This window comes from Armigeres subalbatus, chromosome 2, assembly GCF_024139115.2.
Source record: "Armigeres subalbatus isolate Guangzhou_Male chromosome 2, GZ_Asu_2, whole genome shotgun sequence".
In the NCBI taxonomy this organism is placed as follows: domain Eukaryota; kingdom Metazoa; phylum Arthropoda; class Insecta; order Diptera; family Culicidae; genus Armigeres; species Armigeres subalbatus.
In genome coordinates, this window is record NC_085140.1 from 91,822,977 (window position 1) to 91,844,105 (window position 21,129).

Consider the following 21,129-nt stretch of genomic DNA (forward strand, 5'->3'; position numbering starts at 1 on the left):
TTAGTGCGAAAGTGGGAATTATAGAGGCCGTCGACTTCTTGAAAGACTCCGAACACGCTGACAGCACGTGGTGGAATCGGACCTGGGGACCCTAAACGTTCGGGGAAACTGGAAGAACATCGCCCAAAACCGACGATTGTGGAGCTCTACAATACGCCGGGCATAGGTGTATTGACGCTAGACCCTATAGATACTTTGGTGAAAATCTGAGCTTCACGACCAGAGATGGGAATGGTTCACATTTGTTATACCATTCATTCCGCTAAGCAGTCAAAGAAAAATAAACCTCTGGCAGCAACCATACGAAAATGGTGTTTTGCTTTCTACAATAATCAAAAAAATGAGTAGAATGCCACCGCTGACTTTCATACAAAGTGGTTATGTTTGAAGATCAAAATCTTTATTAATAGCGAACATTTTAAGTTAAAAATTTACCTTCTATATCAAACTGATTTGAATTTCAAATGAAAGAAGGATTCATATATTTTGTTGCAAGAATTGCACCTTCCGCATAAGAACAATACAAGAAATGTTATGATTGCTCAACCAACTCATTGTATAAGACCATTTAAATTCTTTTATTCAATTCATGCAAACGTTTTCCAATTTATGAATAACTGAAACGATCAAATGTAAACCATTCTTGTTCCTCAGCCATAATTTAAAAAAATCACGAACTGTAGATACATGAGTATGCTTTTGCTTCTACTTTACAAACAGATCCAAGATTCATGTTTGTCAAAAAAACTTTGTTTATCCATCCAAATCAGCCCAGATTTCCTTGCCTCCATTTGTCAATGGTTATTTATTACCCATTCCAGAAAACAAATTATTTTGCTATGTATCCTTCTCACGAATTCGCGATATAAAGGGTCCGCTTTTTGCTATTAAGTCGCCGTTGTGAACAATCTATCAATGTAGCAGCCTAGTGCAAAATGTCAAATCGTCACGAAGAACCTCTGAATTTACAGCCATACAATAACTTTAACTTCCCTTCTCATATATAATGTCATTCCTAGATATTTCAGCATAAAACTTTCTTCCCTGTAGAGATTGATTGTTGTCACTGGAACGCATTCCTATACTTTCCAGCATGTTAGCTATGGATAGATATTAAAATTTTGAACACATTCATCGGGGGATTCCGGAAAATGCTCATCCTCATCTTCCCAAATTCTTCGCAAAAGCAGAAATCCTAGCCATTCGCCGTTCCAGCGAACCACGCTTTATCTTTCAACTTATCACATCCACGACAGCTTGGGACCTATCCCATAAAATCGATTTAAATTTCCCTACTAAAAACTCGACAACCAAAGAGCAAGAGACTGCGAAAATATAGGTTACGGATAATTTATTTATTTTGGCTCACTATCTCTGGCTTCTCTGGCCGTTCCGTACAGTGCCATGCTTCTGGCACTGGTTGTCGCGTTCTCGTTCTAGAGGCGAGCTGAGCTCCGCCATGTACGCACATACACTCTCATACACAGTCACAGTCCCAAACATACCGGCCACCGCGCACACGATCCCAGAACACCATCAACGTCGTCGTCCTCTTTGGGTTTCCCGGATGGCCACCACCACCACCACGCTGACTCGCTCGCGAGCATTGCATCACATGTACCGTTTGGTTCCAATCTTCAGTTGACCATCGCATTTCCTCATCACCACTGGCAGGAGCAAGCAACAACAACAGAGCAAGCAGTCGTAAAATCGCACGCAAACAAACACATTTACGCCCTCCTCAGCACTTTTGGCCAATTTCACAGAGTACGTGTTGGTATCCTTCTTACGGATTTACTGCTTATCGTTCCATAGCATTTACTATGTTGGAATCTCTCGTTTCACTTGTTTATCCCTGCGACGAAGAAATTTGCTTCACCCGTTCTCAGCCGACACTGACTGACTGACAATCGTGAGACACTTTCCTCGCACTCACTCGCTCACCATACTCACACCATCCTCGCATTGAATCAAACCGAGACACATTCCTGCAATTTCAATTCTTCTTACAGCTCACTCATTTATGGGTAATTTCAATTTTAAAAATAACTATTAGACGAAATAAATTACTTGTTTTCGGTTGAAAAACTACAGCAGCAATAATCCTCTGCGGCTCAGAAAATTGGCAACACTCAACCGAGCCGAACGAGCGAAACGAATATTTCTCAGGATCAGCTTGCGAGATCCTTGACAGCTTCCTTGACAAGATGAATAAAGCACTATCGCGAACAATAACCAGAGCACCACCGACCGACGACGAGTTCGGCCCGGGCAAGAAGAACACTGACTTATCCTTACTAACCGTACGACCAGAAGTCCACGTATCCTTAGAACAAACGACCCACGTGCAGCGGAAACCAGACGGCAGTCTCGTTGCGCGACGATGGAGAAATGAATGCCTACTGAAAGCAAATTCGCAATTTCCACATTCACCAGCCACTGAGACTGACTGGCGGGTCGATCAGTGAACGCACGGCAGCTGCTGCTGGTGGGATTTAAAGAGCGAATGATAACTGGCGTAGTGTGTAGGTCTCTGCCTGCGGTCAGACGTGATGGCACACGAGAAGCGAAAATCTCTCGCTTGCGGTTGCCAGCAGTTGCTGTCGCTCGATAGGTACATTCTGCATGAACGTTCGATGTTGTCAACGTTACCAAAATAGGATCTAAGATATGATAACAAGAAATCGTTTGCGATGTGTTGAACAAGAGAAATTAAATCAAAGAAAGAAAGAAATTAATCAAAACATAGTGATTAATTTATAGAGTTCATTCGCATATAATAATGTTTGCCTAATGTTTGATATTGAATATAAACTCTAGCTTGTTCACGAACTCTGAATGCTGGCTTATTATTCATCTATTATCGAAGTAAGACAGAGCAGGTCTATGCAGTACGTACAGCTCTCCTCTAGTCAAATTGGCCCATGCTCATGCGACACTATCCACTCAGTCTACGGTGGTTCCGCAAAGCTATCTACAACTGGTCGATTTTGTATAACTGAATGCTTCAGGATAACAAGATAGAGCACTTGTCTGTCATATAACGGGTTTGTTACAATCCCATTTAATTGACTTTTCTCATCAAAAATTGTATCTCGTTGTATTGTCTCATTCAATTCTTTGACTCATTTAAGGTCGCCTTTCCCAAAGAACTCAAAAAACCCAAAGAAAGTTATTGAAACCTTTTACTATTTTGCAAACAAAAACTGAAAAAGTCTTGTACGTGTGAACCGACCGGAATAATTGGTCTGATGTTGGTTGAAAATTGGCGAATTTTAGGCCAAGCTTGAAAACAGCCATTTTGATAAGTAAATTATTTTGAGCTGTTAGTGGATAGGCTGACCAGATCATTTCGGTGAAAAACGGGACAAAAGCACTTGCAAAACGGGACATGTCAAAAAACCTTGTGACAAAATTCAAGAACTGTGGAAATTTCAAAATTCACGGGTTCTATTTTCATTTTCCGTGTGAAAAGTTTTTTTTAGAGTGAATCATTCACCACCATAAGCTTCTTTTAAGTTATAACATAGTTGTGGAAAAATACTACAAATATTTCATTCTTCAAGGAGGCGAGGACTAAAACTCCTTCCAAAAAATTATACATTTTTAAATATACTAAAAAAGATTGTGGAATTTTGAAATTTTATTTTAATCCATTCTTAAGCATGCATTAAGGATTTTATCCTCCTTAGCCGTGCGGTAAGACGCGCGGCTACAAAGCAAGACCATGCTGAGGGTGGCTGGATTCGATTCCCGGTGCCGGTCTAGGCAATTTTCGGATTGGAAATTGTCTCGACTTCCCTGGGCATAAAAGTATCATCGTGTTAGCCTCATGATATACGAATGCAAAAATGGTAACCTGGCTTAGAAACCTCGCAGACTCACAGAAGCGGCTCTGTCCCAGTGTGGGGATGTAATGCCAATAAGAAGAAGAAGAAGAAGAAGAAGAAGGATTTCATCACTGACCAATATCAAAAACTTTTCTTATTCTGAATCATTGAAAATAACAAAAAATAGCCAAAGTAAAGTCTGGTTTACAGTTCGGAAAACGTGTCACAGGATTTTCCTCATGCATTTTTGAAGGGGTAGGATTAGAGGGATTTGGGTACGGAAAACGATTCTCCCGCCCTTTTTAAAAAAAACATGGGAGATCAAATCCCGTTACACGTTTTCCAAACTGTAAACCAGCCTTAAAGGCCGAAATTATAATTGAAAAATATGTGGTAAAGCAGATTTGAAAACAAATTACCTTACCTACTTCTAAAGATTTAAAAAAATCGAAAAAAAAACTTAATCTGGCAATCAGAATGTCTGTCCCTGCGCTTCATTTTTTTTTTGACGTTAGGCGTGACCAAGGTATACTTGCCTACCAAGTTACCAGTTGCGCTCAATCCACTTATGAAATTGGCCAAAATTTAATGACTTCGGAATAAGCATAAAAAAAGTCATTTAAATGAATCTGTATGAAAAAAATTCCCGGAGAAATACCTGTTATAACATTAATTGACATAATATTAATAAAACTGTTAATAACCTTAAGAAAATTCGATCCATGGAAAAGGAAAATACATTCTTTTAAAAACAACACTAATAACATAACATTTTGCACTTTTTTTATGGGTTCCGTCTACTTTCTTTGAATTTGGTTTTAGATTCCTGCCTAACATATTGAATTTGTTTGAATAATATTTTGGAGCTATTTGGAAGTATCAATGAAAAACCGGGAAAAAATGAGGATTTTTCAGATTACGACGGGACAGCACAATAAGTTCTAAAACACGGGACTGTCCCGTTAAATACGGTACGTATGGTCAGCCTATTAGTGGAATGTTTTCTCAAGTCATAAGACAAGTTTGTACAATACCATTTAATTCCACCACTTGATTGTTCCTCCGACAAATACGTATTTCGACCTCAACAGTTAGGCCGTCTTCAATGTCTTAGCCGAATCGAGTCAAGTACAAGACACTGAAGAGGTTGAAATACGTATCTTTCATATGTTTTTATTTACGGAAGTTTCATAAATAATACGAATTAAATGAATTACGAATTTGTCTTATAAAAAGCTAAAAACAGCACTTTTTCGATTTTGTTTTGTTTTAAATTTTAAAAATAGAGGAGTCACAACTCACAACCCATATAGGTTATTTAGGAAAGTTGACCTTAAATAAACTATAGAATCGATTGAGTGAATTCCTTTTTTTCAACGGAAATTCCACCACATAATTGTAACTTTACATATACGTATTCTTCTTCTTCTTCTTATTGGTATCACATCCCCACACTGGACAGAGCCGCCTCGCAGCTTAGTGTTCATTAAGCACTTCCACAGTCATTAACTGCGATGTTTCTAAGCCAGGTTACCATTTCTGCATTCGTATATCATGGGGCTAACACGACGATACTTTTATGCCCAGGGAAGTCGAGACAATTTATAATCCGAAAGTTGCCTAGACCGGCACCGGGAATCGAACCCAGCCACCCTCAGCATGGTCTTGCTTTGTAGCCGCGCGTCTTACCACACGGCAAAGGAGGGCTCCATGACCCCAGGTCCATATACGTATTGCGACCTCAAAAGTAAGGCCGTCTTGAGTGTGTCGTACTTGATACATCATAGGGTAAAGAAAATTTAATATTTCATAGTGTATGTCAATGAATACTTATTTACCTGAAAAACGGTTATTGATTGTAGATAATCAAAATAAATCGAGATGGGGTACCTAAAACGAGAAAGAAAGGAGATTTAATTGAATTAATGTGACATGAGCACACACACAGGGATGAGAAAAATCAAAAATTAAAAAAAAATCGAAGGTAAACAACATTCACACTTGATCTTATTTAAAAAATATAAATTGAAAAAAATTTACCAGCGGAATAGAATCGTTTGAACATTGTATCTTGATTTGTAGCATTTACCGTTAATGTTTAACTCTTGCTCCTGCCACGAAACTATAACGCCAAATAGAATATTTAACGGGGCTGTTGACATTTATGTGGTATAAGTAAGGTTTATATTTGATTCTGATATTGATGAATTCTGTGTTTATTATCGATCGAGTCTAAAATTTGAGAAGCTATCGCCGGCGACAACTCGCCTACTTTTCTCATTTGAAATGTTCTCAAATGAAATTTTCAATCGTTATCGTCCAATGTGTTTATTTTTTAATCAATCCCAAAAAAAGTAGTGGTAGCAGGCTAACTTTACGTGGAAAATATTTGAGTTGAACCGTTTAATAGAAATGGGGAAAAAAATACAAGGGACAGCCCTGTTATTGGCAAATTATGAACGAGTAGGGTAAATTTTCCATTTTAGACCCCTCGAGGCAGTGCATACCGATATCTGCTTATATGTATCAAATGGAACGTTTGATACAGAGCGTTAATGAATAAAGCTTCCAATGAATGATTAAATTTGTTATGATTAAATCATTTTACCCTATGATTAAAGATTATGATTGATGATTAATCAGTTGTCGACAATGATTAATGATTAAGATTAACGATTTAATACCTTTTTGACAATGATTAACGATTATGATTAATGAATGAAAAGTTTCGAGAATGAATAATGATTAACGATTATGATTAAACATCGACACAATATGTATATGATTAATGTTTAAATATACATATGATTAACGATTAATACTTATGATTAATCAAATTTAATTAGTGATCAATAATCAGAAATCACACCCACTGAAAAAATAAGAAATATTACGTACAACGAAAACATTTCCAGATTTTAGATTTAGCAATTTTATAAAGGCACTTTCAAAAGTATGATTATGATTAATGATTAATGAATAATACGATGAATATTGTGATTGAGATTGACGATTAATGATTAAACGCTAAAAAATTATGAATATGAATAATGATTAATGATAAAATGTAAAAGTGTCTAATTAATGATTAGTGATTAATGATTAAATCTTAAATTTTGGGTGATTATGATTAATGAATAATGAATAAATAATCCATTATTCATTAATCATGATTAAATCTATGATTAATCACTAATGCTCTGGTTTGATATAGGTGGAAATCACGCCATTTAGTAGATGGAAGTCTTATTGATAAATCGCTGAGAATTGTAATTATCTTAAAAGTAATATATTCTTTGTTTTGGACAGTGCAACATATTTTGCACCCCCAAATGTACACATTTTGGACACCTTGAATTTAGTCTACTCAAAGTCGAATATCTAATTAACCTTGGTCAATTGAGCCGAAGAATGGTCGTATCTTTTGATTGACATGCATCGCTGAGGAAATTCCTGCGTTTGAAATTCACAATTTCGACAAAAACTTATTGTGTGCGTTGTGGGATTTTCAGTACTGTGTACTTTTAAGCGAAACGCATTGTAACGCTCGCCTTCTTGAACAAAATAATTTCCCCGAAATTCCATCTAAAGATCGCTATTTTCGTGCGGGAAACCAGTGAAACAGATGGTGAACAATATTATTTTTCTGACAGGGGGAATTAGCAGCGGCATTGATTTTAGTTCAGAAATCAATAAAATGTTGGCAGAAGGGTCGAAAATGTGTGGGGGTCCAAATTAAGTTGGTTACCCTAATATGAAACATTCATTTCATTTATTCAGACTAAGGCCGAAGTGGGCTGTGCGGTATATAAGAGTCTTTTCCATTCGGCTCGGTCCATGGCTACGCAGTCTACGGAGGGTCCGCAAGTCATCTTCCACCTGATCGATGCACCTTGCCCTCGCCTTCCTGTGCCCGTCGGATCGTTGTCGAGAACCATTTTCACCGGGTTATTGTCCGACATTCTGGCTACGTGCCCGGCCCACCACAGTCGTCCGATTTTCGCGGTGTGAACGATGGATGGTTCTCCCAACAGCTGATGCAACTCGTGGTTCATTCGCCTCCTCCACGTACCGTCCGCCATCTGCACCCCACCATAGATGGTACGCAGCACTTTCCTTTCGAAAACTCCGAGTGCGCGTTGATCCTCCACGAGCATCGTCCAGGTCTCATGTCCGTAGAGGACTACCGGTCTAATGAGCGTTTTGTAGATTGTCAGTTTGGTACGGCGGCGAACTCTATTCGATCGGAGCGTCTTGCGGAGTCCGAAGTATGTACGATTTCCAGCCACTATGTGTCTCCGAATTTCTCTGCTGGTATCATTTTCGGCAGTCACCAGTGAGCCCAAGTACACAAATTCTTCTACCACCTCGATTTCGTCACCACCGATGCCAACTCGCGGTGGGTGGCTCACATTGTCTTCTCTTGAACCTCTTCCTATCATGTACTTCGTCTTCGACGTGTTGATGACTAGTCCGATCCGCTTGGCTTCCTTCTTCAGTCTGATGTAGGCTTCCTCCATCTTCTCAAAGTTACGTGCCATAATATCTATGTCGTCGGCGAAGCCAAATAGCTGGACGGACTTATTGAAAATTGTACCACTCGTGTTAATCCCTGCTCTTCGTACTACCCCTTCCAAAGCGATGTTGAATAGCAGACACGAAAGACCATCACCTTGCCGTAACCCTCTGCGGGTTTCAAAGGGACTCGAGAATGCCCCTGAAACTCGAACTACGCACATCACCCGATCCATCGTCCCTTTGATCAACCGTGTCAGTTTATCCGGAAATCCGTTTTCGAGCATTAGCTGCCATAGCTGGTCCCGATCGATTGTATCATATGCGGCTTTGAAGTCGATAAATAGATGATGCGTGGGCACGTTGTATTCGCGGCATTTCTGCAGTACTTAGCGAATGGCGAACACCTGGTCCGTGGTGGAGCGTTCGCCCATAAAATCCCGCCTGGTACTACCCCACGAACTCCCTTGCAATTGGTGCTAGTCGACGGCATAAAATTTGGGAGAGTACCTTGTAGGCGGCGTTCAGCAATGCGCGGTAGTTGCTAAAATCCAGCTTATCGCCCTCTTTGTAGATGGGACACACGACACCTTCCATCCACTCCTGCGACAAAACTTCCTCCTCCCAAATCTTGGTAATGACCCAGTGCAGCGCTCTAGCCAGTGCCTCACCACCGTGTTTAAATAGCTCTCCTGGTTAGGGGTCTCCAGTAGCCTTGCGAGCAAAGGCGTAGGATTGCCAATCCGGAGATGGCGAGTTCGATTCTCGGTCCGGTCTAGGATCTTTTCGGGTTGGAAACGTTCTCGACACCCTGGGCATAGTGTATCCATTGTACTTGCTACACAAGATACATATTCATGCAATGGCGGGCATAGAAAAGCTTTCAATTAATAACTGAGGAAATGCTAATAGAATACTACGTTGAAAAGCAGGCCAAATTCCAGTTGGAATGTAGAGCCATTGAAGAAGAAGAAGGTAGTAGGTCAACCCCAGGGGCTTTGTTGTTCTTCAGCCGGCCAATCTCCTCCTGGATTTCCTGGAGATCCGGAGCCGGTAGAATTGTGTCCTGCGCGCGTTCCCCCAGGTCCATCACCATACCGCCATCTTCGTCTGCCACATCGCCATTCAGGTGCTCTTCGTAGTGCTGCCGCCACCTTTGGATCACCTCACGCTCGTTCGTAAGAAGGTTCCCGTTTATGTCCTTACACATATCAGGCTGTGGCACGTGGCCCTTACGTGAACGGTTCAACTTCTCATAGAACTTTCGTGTGTTATTAGCGCGGTACAGTTTCTCCTCCGGAAAATCGAGTTTTGTCTGTTCCGCGCCCGTTTATATCGTGCCTCCTTCGCCCTCGTGCGGTGTTTGGTCGGATTCAACATTCGCACTGCGGTAAGTGCGGACGTTCGTGATGTCGGAGAAGAATTCACCGTCGATTAGAACGTTTTCTGGTTCTCCGTTTCTTGGTTAGGTGATCTCCATGTGGCCTTGTGGATATTTTTGCGAGGAAAGAAGGTGCTTCGGACCAAGATTTTTTTGATGTACAGGTTATCCGATTTGTCAATATCCCCAACTCAGCCATCTTGGATTTTTGTATGGAATTTATGCTCGTTTGTTTACGTTTTGCACTGAAAATGTGTTTCCCCCCCGCGCTGGTTATTCCCATCTACTGACGAAGTCGGATAACCTGCACATAAAAAAATCTTGCTTCGGACTACCATTCCGCTACCAATATGAAACAACTATAAACTTTAAGGAAATTTGAGGGCGGCTATAACGAGTTCGTACATTTATTGGTTTTTACAATGAAAACGTTATTAGTTGATTCAATGTCAGTTGTACGGAATATGCAGAATTGAGAGAGTACTAGCTCAATGTCAAATACAGTTACGCTTATTTGAAAAAAGTTCCTAGAATTGGCACATCCAGTCCTGGGTTGTACTGCACGTTTCAGTGACGCCCTCAAAGAAGTTTAACAATCATGACTATAGATTCGCAACTTGTATCGATTAAGATGCGGTTTTCATTGAGTGAAAGCTCATGGTATTCCTTTTAGCTATGCAGGTTTGCTTTTAACCAGCGCTTAATGGAGAAGCGTCATAATCAGTAGGGGAGACTGGGGAGACTTGTTCCTCTTTTCTCATTTCCGATGTCTTGTTGTCAAAAACAAATAAATTTTCGCCGTTTTCACACAGACTCTCTGAGAAACATATAACTTAACTTTAGTGATGTGCGAATGTCTCTAAATTGTTGTTGTTATTGATACAAAATCAAATATTAAAATGTTCAAGGGGAATTGATCGCTCTCCATGAACTTGGTTTGAAGAAGTAGAAAGGTACTCTCCGATTATTTTAATATTTTACTTTCAATATACGTAGACTCTGACTTGCTGTGCGTATTCGTGGACAAATTTTGTTTAGTAATTGGATAGTGCATGAAATCTTAGAGTTTGGGGAGACTTGATTTTGTTGTTGTAGGTACACTCGAAGAGGTTTTTTTTTTGCATTTTTGGTCATTTATGAAACAGAAAGTTTATTAAACTACTCGAGAGGCAAACCTTCGATAGAAGGTCTTGTAGCCTAAGCATATTTATGTTCGATATAGTACACAACGGATCAACAGGACCCAGGTTTTTCTTGAAATAGTGTCTACATGTGGTATTGAACAAAACTAATTGTGTTTGTAAATGTATGACTTAACAAGATTCAGCCGTAGGAGTGGATGGAAGGTGTCGTTTGTCCAATATACGTGAAATGTGAAGATGTCCCATGCCGATGCCCGCGTACAAATTATCTTTAAGTAGGTATGTCGGGTGACGAGCGCTATATTCCTTGTTTGTGTTGTTTTGCCTTCCTCGTACAACAAAGTTGTACACGGATAGACAAAATCCTTCGAAATTTACGCTAAAAATCATACACATAAAGATTAAAATCAGCAGTGATTCAAATTGTTCCGGGCTGTCAGTTTGAATCTGAAACATTCATTTGCCCAGCAGCTGTTCTAGATTCATTTTTTATACCATCTAACTGTTCAAAATTTAAAACTGGTATAGCGCTCAGCTATTTTTTTTGCAGATTTGAACCACGAATGAATCACGATATTTTTTTTTTAATTGTTTTGGTACGTCATTTTATCTACGGATCAAGTGCATTGCTGAATATATGACAAAAGATCGAAGAACAAAAGTTCGAATGGACAAAAGCTCGATGGGACAAAATGTCGAAAGAACAAAAGGTCGAAATTACAAATTGGTTAAATTTGAAAAGCCATAGTCTTGAGAACAATACATAGCAAAACATTGATTTGGGTACCGTCATCGGGGGTGGCAATTGGCCAAATAGGAGTGAGATTGGGTAGTGTTTTCAACAATTTAGAATATCTTTAGAATGGAATTGGCTAGAGGCTTCAAAAAATATGGGTTCCTCGGAAAAGTTGACCTTAAATAAGCCAAAGAATCAACTGAGACAATTTTTGAAGGGAAAGGTTAAATCATGAACCATCTTTTTTTTATGTGGTAGGCACTCTGTGTTACTTAACCGCTACTGTACCGTGATCAACTCTACCATTTGTCCGTATCGGGTATCCAATTGCTCGTTGCATTGCTCGGTTGCCATTTATCCGGGTACGTTAGAGGAATGCGACTGACAGGGGTTTGATGGAGGGGCTGGGAATCGAACCCATGATCATCCGCTTATAAGGCGAACGTGTAGCCAACTACGCTACGGGATCTCCCCTCATGAACCATCTTATTTTATGAAATCATGATTATGACTCACGACTTCCATAATCAAATTGACTAAATTCATGAGCCATAACACCCGGAGACATGATCATAAATCATGATTTAGACAAGCCTTACGTTTATGTATTAGGTTGTGTTCACAAGTCATAACATGAAAACGCAATATTCATGAAATCATGAGTAAATTTGCAATTTTCTGGAATGGATTTGTTCTCTTGTATAGGAGGCTCAGAGACCCATGTTGTTATATACCAATCGACTCATCTCGAAAAACTGAACACAGACACACACACGTGTGCAGCCCGTAATTTTTTTGTTGAACTCGTTTCATATGGAAGGACTTGACCAATTAGAGTGCTACTGGTTCTATTATGCACGAAAACGGATTTCCAGAAAAACTGATACAGTTGACCAAGGGGTGATGTGCGTAGTTCGAGTTTCAGGGACATTCTCGAGACCCTTCGAAACGCGCAGAGTTTTACAACAAGGTGATGATCTTTCGTGCCTGCTATTCAACATCGCTTTGGAGCGAGTAATACGAAGGGCAGGGATTGACCTGAACGGTACGATCAGCTAGGGGAACTGTCATTGGCGTAATTAACGGGAGGGCCAGGAGGGGCCTGGCCCTCCCCAAACCCACTTGTGGCCCCTCAAGAAAATTTGAAAAGCGAATTCCAAAATGAAAAGAGTCATTTTTCATGTATCACATGCATCGTATGCTTCTATGATCAATTTTTCGGCAAAGTATCGAACTTGTCGTTGTAAAGTCCAAATAATATAGAGTTTTTGATTGTGTTTGCAAGTCAATAAGTTCGATACGCTTACGCCATTGAATGCATCAATACTCCTACGGCCCGCAACTGAACATGAAGTCATATTTGAGATAAGAAACCTTGAACAGAACAAAAGCAGTGGACCGGACGGTGTACCAGTGAAATTTATCAAGGATCACCATCTTATTTTTTCAACCCTCATAAGAGATGTCTTCAATCAATCGATAACAACAGGAAATTTTCCAGACTACTTGAAAGTAGCCCGAGTAACACCTATTCATAAATCCGGAGACAAATCTGATGTTAATAACTACCGACCTATATCAGTACTATCTGTTCTGAGTAAATTATTGGAAAAAATGCTTGCGACTAGGCTACTGGATTTCCAGAACGTGCATGATATCCTATATAGCCATCAATACGGCTTCAGAACAGGATCTAGCACACTGACAGCGACATGTGATCTTATTGATGAAATATATGCTGCTATAGACTCCAGAAAACTGGTTGGAGTACTCTATCTTGACCTAAAAAAGGTTTTTGACACCATCGACCATGACATATTATTGCGCAAGTTGGATTTCAATGGGATTCGAGGAATATCGAATGACCTAATCCGTAGCTATCTATCCCGAAGAACTCAATTTGTGCACGTGAATAATAACAATGGCTCTCAATGTCCATTAACCGTCGGTGTTCCGCAAGGCAGTACTCTTGGTCCACTGTTGTTCCTCCTCTACATAAACGACTTGTCGAATTTGAAACTGCATGGAAAACCTTGGATGTTTGCTGATGATACTTCGTTATCCTACCACAGTACAAACTCGAATGATATTATACAACAAATGAAGGAAGACTTGGCGATGCTTTATGATTTTTTCAACGAAAACCTACTTTCTCTGAATTTGTCAAAAACAAAATTCATGATTATACATTCACCACACCGTGAAGCAGTATCGCACAGAGACCTAGTCGTACAATCGACTACGATCGACAAGGAGGAAAATTTCAAACACCTTGGCTTGGTAATTGACTCGAAACTCTCGTGGAGTGCACATGTGGATTCACTAAAAACAAACATCAGCTCGGTATGTGGTATATTGTGAAAGGTCTCCCAATTTCTACCCCTCAAAACGTTGATAACAATGTACCACGCGTTTGTACAATCAAAATTGCAATAACTTGTAGCAATTTGGGGAGCTGCAGCAAAGTGTAGATTGAAACCTCTACAAGTAATCCAAAACCGTTGTTTGAAAGCAGTGTTTCATCTACCAAGGTTGTACCCAACGGTTGATCTGTACAAAAATAGTCCATCATAGATACTACCAGTTTCTGCATTAAGAGAGCTCCAGTGTTTGCTGCAGATTCACAATAACATGCATAACATGGAAGCATAATCAGGTTTTGGAGAATGCTTCCCAGAGATATTCGCTTCGAAATGCTGCTGTTCTAGTCACGTCACGCACCAATACAGAGATGGATAAGAGAAGTGTATCCTATTACAGCAAAAAATGCTTCAATGATCTGCCTATAACATTGAAACATGAGCGTAATGTTAAAACATTCAAACAAGCTGTAAAAACATTAATACGATCGGAAACTCAACGTTACGTCAACTAGCAGCTCATACTTACCTCGACCTACATCCAATTCGAGCTCAACTCGCTGTAAAACAAACATCGGCTCTCCCAGCTTGTGTCAGCGGTAGACACCTGTTTCTGTCCTGTCTGTCTGTCAGCAAGAAACACCAGTTTCCATCTTAGCACAACATGCTTTTGATAGCCTCTTCTGTCATGTCTCCTGTGGTCTCTCCAGCTCCAGTTGCTCGGTCACCAAGAAACGCCAGTTTCCCTCCCAGGTAACAGAAACTGGTATATGTCTGGCCAAAGCCAGAGATACTGCTCCCGTTTTCAAAATATTGAATGGTTCCAGCACAACACGCCTTTGTTAGCCATTCCTGTCATGACTCCTGTGGTCTCTCCAGCTCCATCTGTAGTCGCTCAGTCAGCAAAAAACGCCAGTTTCTCTCCTAGCACAATACGCCTTTGGCAGCCTATCCCATCATGGCTCCTGTAGACTCTCCTGCTACATCTGTAGTCGCTCGGTCAGCAAGAAACGCCAGTTTCCCTCCCAGCACAATACGCCTTTGGCAGCTTACCCCATCATGGGTCCTGTGGACTCTCCAGCTACATTTGTAGTCGCTCGGTCAGCAAGAAACGCCAGTTTCCCTCCCAGGTAAAAGGAATTGGTATACGTCTGGCCGAAGCCAGAGATACTGCTCCCGTTTTCAAAATATTGAATGGTTCCAGCACAACACGTTTTGGCAGCCTATCCTATCATGGCTCCTGTGGTCTGTCCAGCTACATCTGTAGTCGCTCGATCAGCAAAAAACGCCAGTTTTTCTCCCAGCACATTACGCCATTGGCAGCCTATCCCATCATGGGTCCTGTGGACTCTCCAGCTACATTTGTAGTCGCTCGGTCAGCAAGAAACGCCAGTTTCCCTCCCAGTACAACATGGTTTTGGCAGCCTCTCCCGTCATGGCTCCTGTGGGCTCTCCAGCTACATCTGTAGTCGCCCGTTCAGCAAGAAACGCCAGTTCCCCTCCCAGGTAAAAGAAATTGGTATACGTCTGGCCGAAGCCAGAGATACTGCTCCCGTTTTCAAAATATTGAATGGTTCCAGCACAACACGTTTTGGCAGCCTATCCTATCATGGCTCCTGTGGTCTCTCCAGCTACATCTGTAGTCGCTCGGTCAGCAAGAAACGCCAGTTTCCCTCCCAGCACAACATGGTTTTGGCAGCCTGTCCCGTCATGGCTCCTGTGATCTATTCAGCTCCATCTGTAATAGCTCAGTTTCATTAGTCTATTTGCCTATTGCCAAAATATCGCCATCTCACCATCAGTTGTTAATGTTAATGTTTCATTGATTATGTTTATATGTATAGTGAATAGTTCTGATTTTCTAAATTTGTTAGTAGTATAGTTTATATGTTCTTTGTAATTATTATGTGAATTGTAAATGAACTATTGTACTTCCTTAAAAGAGAATATTTTTTACTGGAAGTGCACCAAAATTGTACAAAAAAAACGAAAAGAAGAGGAGGTTTTATGCCTTTGGGAGAAGTGCTTCAGTATGAATTCCACTCCCAGGGGCTTTTCCCTGCTCCAAAATAAAATAAATTAAAAAAAAACATGAAAACATTCTGTTTTTGTTCAGTAACGCGTTCCTTTGGAGGTATTCAGCCTTATGATCAATCCCCCTAAAAAAACATGATGCAAAATTTATTTTTTCCACTTTACAACATGGAAGGTATACGTCTTCGCTAGAGTCGTAGCATAAGTTCTCCTGAAAAACTTTGTCGATAACGCCAAGTTCGTAATTTCATTACTTATTGAGATTTATTGATTTTTATGCCAACATGTTTTGAACATATAAGTTGGACAGTATAAGCATACAAGTATATGGAGACGCATGGTGCATTGGTTCATCAACTCTTTGTGATGGGTGATTGAGTTCTACCTTGCATAGTAGGAAATGGTTTTTGATGAAACATTCTTTTCATTCGCTTACAACTCTACAGTGATGGTATTAATTTAAGGCTCATCTCTTGTACTTTATTATGGGTATGAGATTGACTGCCACAATTCGCCCGATGTCAACTTGCAATTAAATCAAATATGACTAAGAAATCCAATGAAACTGTTATAACTTTTTTATATATAAGCTTTTAAGTCACAATTGCCTTTATGTATTTTAATATTATCTAAAACTTTCTAGAACATGCAAAAAATGTATAAATTAAACTGAAAAGGATATGATGAAAAACACATTTTTATGGGGTTGTCTGGTTGAAAACATGATTAACTGCATAAAACGTAAAAAATCTCCAACAGTAGCGGAATTACGAACTTGGTGTCTTTGACAAAGTTTTTCAGGAGAACTTTTGCTACAACTTTAATGAAAATTAAACCTTATTGAAAAGTGAAAGTGAAAACTTAAGTGAAAAAACTAAATTTTTCATCTCACTTTTAGGGGGATTTATCAGTAAGCTGAATACCTTCAAAGAAGCTCATTAACTTACTGATAAAATGTCTCGAAGACGCCCTTACGCTAAATTGAATAATAAAGGTACTATTAAATAAACGCGCTCAAAACACGATTTCAGCCACTGTGCACTTGTGTCAATCCCTGCCCTTCGAATTATTCCCACAAAAGCAATATTGAATAGCAGGCACGTATGACCATCACCTTGGTATAGACTGCATAAATGTGCTCCTTCTGTTATGTAGAATATCAAGATCATAACTCAAGAATTATTTGGAATATTTAGAAAATCTTAAACAATATTTCATCTACAACAAAAATTAAGTTAATATGCGATGTAGAAAAATTCGTATTGAATTGGATAAGCTAACAATTTTATTCCAAACAAAATGTTTAAGATGAGTTAAAACATAGTGATACTATTACCGCTTGACTTATGCTAAGAAATCTGGAAACACTTTAGCTTGCAAGTTAATTAAAAATATAAGCTACCTCTTACTCTCCGCTCTTGAATCCACATTTCTCAAAAGCCGTGCAATTATTTCCACCGATGAATATATTTTTCCTATTATAATATAAAAATGAACACCTACACACCAAGTAACTAACTTGCTCACTGATAAGCGCACCACATTTCTTACGGAGGCACACAAATATATGTTGTACATAGGAATTCATGCAGCTGTACATTCGTATTTGTATTATTGTGAATGTTGGTGAACAAAAACCAACCCAACTTAGAAAGCAAGTGAAAGAATTTTCCCCGAGGTGAGCCACCTACTGTTTGCTGCTCAGCTGTGCAAGTGCTCACGTCCACATGCCCGCGGACCTACCAAGTCTACAGCGAATAGTAGTGCCTGGTAGAAAACAGAGCAAGAGCTAGTCGCTCGGTGGTTGTAATGCACCTCCCTGCTTGTATCGGTACAGTGAGTGGAGAGAAATGCGCGAGAGTAATGCCTTCGAAAGACGATAGTCACCACGATAGCAACCACCGACCGACCGACTGCGTTCGAGTTTTTTGCTTGGCACAGCTCACTGATGATGTTTATCGGTTGGTTTACTACCAAATGTATTTGGTATCCAAAAATGTGTTCCAGAGGCAGCGAAGCCTCTGTGTGCCAATCGTAACATTACGCTCGCTCAGTTCTCATTCTAGTACCGTAATCCGGAACGAATTATTCAATTATTGCTTAGTTTCAAATGAATTAGTTTGACATAATCCCGGATAACACAATTGAACTGGAATTAAATCAATATCGTGCCAAACTATCGGTGCACGTAAGCATGGCGTGGAATAAAAGGCTTAAGGACGAAGTTTAAAAGAAAAGACAAAAAGTCGAAAAAATATATAATATCGAAATTAATATTGAATTATGTTAGGCAATGTGCACCTTATGTTTTGTTGAAAAGAGTACTGTTTGCACTCTGCCTCGTCCGAAATAATTGAAAAAATAGTAAAACCGGTAAATCAACTTAGTTATTGTGTTATTGATGGAATAACACTTCACGACGAGGACGAAAAATAAGAACGAATAAACTATTGTACTTAATTTTTTTTATTTTTGGGAGAACTAATAGTCTAAAATTATATTTAATATAAATAATTCATCGCAATAATTCATTGGGGCCCTCCTTAGCCGTGCGGTAAGACGCGTGGCTACAAAGCAAGACCATGCTGAGGGTGGCTGGGTTCGATTCCCGGTGCCGGTCTAGGCAATTTTCGGATTGGAAATTGTCTCGACTTCCCTGGGCATAAAAGTATCATCGTGCTAGCCTCATGATATACGAATGCAAAAATGGTAACCTGGCTTAGAAATCTCGCAGTTAATAACTGTGGAAGTGCTTAGCGAACACTAAGCTGCGAGGCGGCTCTGTCCCAGTGTGGGGATGTAATGCCAATAAGAAGAAGAATTAAGAAGAATTCATCGCAAATCACGTCAATGAATTGCTTATTGATAACTTAAATGAGTAAATCACTTACGATTCAATACATGATCAAACGGAGACAAGATCTCTCATAAAACACTTTCAAATGGCATGTACAAAACATATACGATTTTCCCACAAAATTGTTACTTTCCAATTACATACGCTCATTACTAGTCGAAGCTCAAAAATTCTTAGACTTTTACACCCATTGTACCTGAATTGTATTACAAATTGACAGGCTGTTCCATCAACTTGTACAGGCATTTATGGTGTATTCTCTAAACTTGGCGAGAGCTTATTTTGCAAATAAACAAACTGAACAGCTTTATTCCGTAGCGCATCAAATTTTCAGTCAGGTTTCCTTCGTTAGTAAAAATCGGAAAGTGCTCAAATGAATTAAAATGAAGCAAGAAATAAAACAAGTGCCCGTTTACCAATCTTAACTCACCGATCAATGAAATCCAAATTTCGTTTTCTGCTCCGCATGTTTTGATCAGAGTTCAATTTCGTTTCGTTGTTTTGTTTCTGATCTTCGCCTGTTTTGGGGGCTCACATAATGAAGCGAGGCTTAGGTAACATAGGAACTGGGGTGTCCCAAAAAGCTCAACGACAACGTTTTACCTCAGAATACATATTTATTTATTTTTGATAGATCTCAGTTTGGAAGAAAATAATTTATCCGTTTTTTTTTTTCAACAATTTTGAGGAACGTTGAGCTACTGCTGATGCTGTTTCTAACATAACTTGTTTATTCTATTTAAAATAGGAAAATAAAAAACAAATTGGATTATCGATTTTGTGATTTTTTTTAATGATAAGCAAAGGATAAGCATTAATACAAACTTCTATTAACATTTAAGGATAAATGCGAAAATTCTCGGCCTGGGTTTTCTTTATAAAATATCCTCACGGAGGAATATTATGCAGCGTAACTTCTTTGGAAACGACATTTTTTGGAAGGTACGCCCTAAGTTAAAAGTAGAAGCAAACAAATTGAAATGCGAGTTCAGCGCTGAAGACCATTCACAACGCCAAACTAGAAAGAAAAAAAAAACTTGTCCCGATGATGATCGCGTCGAGAGGTGTTCCTCTAGCTCTAAGCCCCCTCGTGTGGAGTTAGGGTCCGAAAGTGAAAGTTGGGGAGAGCATTATTTTTTGCTACGGATAAAACTGACGCACGTCTCGCGAGTCGTCGCGGATTCGTAGGCACTAAAACGTGCGACGGTCATAACGAACTGCCATTGGAGAATGGCTTTCCGAAATAGCTTTCCGATTGCCTACAGATCAATGCGGAACTGGAAATGTGAACGAGTGTTTGTTTTAGTTGTTCAATACAAATTGTTAAAACGGATAATGGGCAAATCAAATCGGAACACTTCATTCTATTTATATTGTAATACAACCATCAAGAACATACATGTTGAATATTGGGAATGTGTATCCTTTTCAGAACAATTCGAATTTTCAACAATTTATATTTATATTATCTCCCTTTCCTCTCTCTCCCCTTTAATATGCCCCTACGGGTTGTATGAGTTTTAAGTATCTGAAAGGCTATGAAATAATTGAAAAGGAATTATTTCAACCAGAACTGTCGTTAAATGCCTAAATTTTAGGAAGCGATCCAAAAGGGTTAGAAAAAGAACCAATGGTCAAAAATACCCAGGAATATCGATTACCTTCCATGCAGAATGAAGAAGACTTCCAGACACCATTCAGAACGGCGTACAGTCATGTTCTCTTTAATAATTGCTATTATCAGCAGCACACCCATTCACCCATTAGTATATAGGCCTCAAGCATTCATCTGCAAATTAGGTTCCCCACATTTCCATCTCATTTGGAATTCGGACCAGTGGGTTCTGCCATCGAACAGACAGACAGGCGGATAAAAGTTAGAGGATGTCTCGTCCGGTGCTTTCGGTTCTTATTGCTGCACAATGCCAAGGCACTCGGTCCGCCCGAGAGCCAGATGAAATAGATCTCGCAAAAATAGAAAGGCACAAAGAAAAAGTTAGATTGTAGGGGCTTTTCTTTTCGCTGTAACTTCTATCGGCTGTATTTGTTGGTTGAAGCAAGCCACCGATCGGCCAGACGCATGGACGGCAGCTGCACTGAGCTCATAGTGGAAAATTAAATCATTATATTTGATAGGATGCCACTCTAATTGGGTATTCTGCACTGCATCATAATGGAATTCAGATATGTTATGATTTCTTATAATAAGCTTTAATGGTATAATTGTAAGTACATCAGTATCTTATTTTATGTAATTTTCATTATTATAAATTA

General features: G+C 39.6%; 1 protein-coding gene across 4 annotated transcripts in view; it reads right to left on the bottom strand.

Moving 5' to 3' along the window:
- The window catches only part of LOC134209943 (protein boule), a 149,028-nt gene that overhangs the window by 106,416 nt on the left and 21,483 nt on the right, over window positions 1-21,129 (bottom strand). For 2 of the 4 annotated variants that reach the window (XM_062685958.1, XM_062685960.1), the window contains exon 1: window positions 2,071-2,397. The exons of the other annotated variants lie outside the window; for them this stretch is intronic. The gene's annotated coding sequence lies outside the window, so the exon portion shown is untranslated. Of the gene's footprint in view, window positions 1-2,070; window positions 2,398-21,129 lie in introns of those variants that run through there. 4 annotated transcript variants of the gene reach the window in all.